The 2402-nt window shown below is 54.6% G+C and overlaps 1 pseudogene; it reads right to left on the reverse strand.

Moving 5' to 3' along the window:
* Positions 1 to 471: 471 nt before the first annotated feature.
* Positions 472 to 590, reverse strand: LOC115071625 (annotated as a pseudogene).
* Positions 591 to 2402: the final 1812 nt, after the last annotated feature.

The raw sequence follows: 2402 nt of genomic DNA on the forward strand, positions 1-2402 counted from the left end.
TTCAGAAGATGAGAGGAGCCCCGCCGGGCTGGCGTGCTGTCAAGAAGACCCTGCACCCCTATCCAGCCCCCAGACATCACACCTCACCCAAGGAAGCATGGAGGCAGGCACTACATGGGCATTTTGGGCAATACGCCCCATGGGACGCCCTGCTGGCAGTTACCCACAGCCCCTGGGCCCCTGGCATAAGGGCTTCAGGGGGCGGCGGGCCTCCCCTACCCGCACAGACCCTAGGCTGGAGGGCACCCAGCAGTCTGTAGGCAGAGAGGACAGCTGTGCCCTGAGCTCTTAAGTGTGTGTGAGTTGGTCGGGAGGAGAAGTGATGGTCGGGGGAGCACCTGAGCCCAGTGCAGAGGAGGCGAGCTGACCAGGGTGAGGGGATCTTGTGTGGGGATGGAGGGTAGTGCAGTTGTATCTTGGGGCGCTGACCTGGCAGGGTGCAAAAGGGAGAGACCGGGAGTGAGGCGCAAAAGCCTACAGCACCCGGTATTCCCCAGCGGAATCCCATCCAAGTACTAACCAGGCCCTACCATGCTTAGCTTCCGAGATTCGATGAGATCTGGTGCGTTCAGGGTGATATGGCCATAGACACCTGGCCCTGCTCCCAGCTGCCCCAAGAGTCTGCAGGGCGGCAGTGGCAGCGGAAGCCAGAGGGACAAAGTGCAAGGGCCAGAGGCCCTAGCCTGCTTGGCTTCCCAAATCGGACTGGTTCGGGAGCCTTTCCGGAGGCCTGCTAGCCACTGCACCTCACTTCTCCGAGCTTCTGGCCTGTGTCTAATCCCACCGCCGCCAGCGCCTGGCGGGGCACCGGCGCCCTGCTGCCCTACTGCTGGCCAGTGCCTCTGCCCTCCCCAGACCGCCACAGAAGTCTCTCCGCCCTGGCGACCCCACCGCCCCTCCCCCCACTCCATACTTTCAGTGCCGCCCAGCACAGCAAAATCCACAGGTCTCCTAGGAGGGTGGGGCGGAGCGAGGGCTTTGTGACCCTGTCCTCAGCAGCGGGGGCAATGGGGCCCTGGCTGCCTCCCCCTACACACATACCCCAATCCACACCACTGCACCGTTTCTCTTCCTCTGTCTCCTTGTCTGCCTCTTTCCTCTCTCTGTGTTTTCCTGGGCAGTTGTCATTGCTTCCCTTTTACTTCCACCTGCTTTAGGCTTCCCAGGTGGTGGGTCAGATGGGCCTAAATTCTCACACCTCAGGGTGCCTTAGGGTGCCTCCTAGAGGATGGCTTTCATCTGTTACTGTACCCCAACTCATCCACCTGGGTGGGTCTGATGTCAGGAAGCCACTGCGTTGTCCCCCCCACCCTCCTCCCCATGGGACTGGGCTGGCACTGCTTTTCCTCAATGGATAGGCCCGCACATCGAACACTGTCCTCTCTCTGGGTTGCCCACCAGGGTCTGGGGTCCCATTTGCGGGGAGTGGCCCCCAGGGCTGGGAGAAGGGCCGAGGGTTGGCTGCCCTGTTCCAGTTTCTTTCTCTTTTGCTGTGGCAAATTACTCTGAGCCATACCAACTTAGGGAGGAAAGAGTTACATTGACTTCCATATCCTGAGCAACCCATGGTCGGGGAGCCCAAGGTAGGAACTCAGGACAGGATCCTGCAAGGAAGACCTGCAGCACTGGCCATGGAGGGAGGCTGGTAACTGGCTTGCTGCTCTGGCCCTGCCTCAGCCTACTCCTTTAATTTATTTTATTTTATTTTATATTATTTATTTATTTTATTTTTGTTCGTTTTTTTTTTTTTTGGCTTTTCCTTTTCAGCATTTCAACATTCTAACTCTTATTTTCTATTTTCCCAGACGCCAGAAAACAGAAAGATTTGTGATGACCAATGTTTTCTTCCAGAAACGTACAGCCTTATCACTGAAATGCTAAAAGCTCTATTTTACAAAGGTGTATCTGATTAATTAAACAGAAAAATCTTTTAGACATTTCAAAATGTGTTCGGTAAGAATACATGAGTAAGAGTAAGGTTTTTTAATGAAAAAGATACTTCCAGTTTCCTTTTAAGGGCAGTTTCTGTTAGAGAGTCTGAGATTGTCCATTGGCCAAGGAAAATGAAATGTCCTCTAGGAAGAAGCTTATTCATCATAAGCAGGACCAAGCACATTCCTGTTAAATTAGCTGTAGTGTGTCTGCTTTGCGGTGAACATCAACCCATTTTCTTACACAGCGTAGGCGGACTTGCCCGGGGGTTGGCACTAGCCCAGAGACCTGGACCCTCCCACATCACTCAGACAAGAAAATGCCCCAAAGACCTCGCCAAAGGCCAGTCCGATGGAAGCCCATCCTCAATTGAGGCTCCATGAACCTAGGTGTGTCAAGCTGACACTGATGTGATCCAGCACAGGCCCCACCCTCCTGGGGCCCATCCACCAATCACCCTCCAAAGATAC

Source organism: Nannospalax galili, unplaced genomic scaffold, assembly GCF_000622305.1.
Source record: "Nannospalax galili isolate Female #2095 unplaced genomic scaffold, S.galili_v1.0 scaffold961, whole genome shotgun sequence".
Taxonomy (NCBI): domain Eukaryota; kingdom Metazoa; phylum Chordata; class Mammalia; order Rodentia; family Spalacidae; genus Nannospalax; species Nannospalax galili.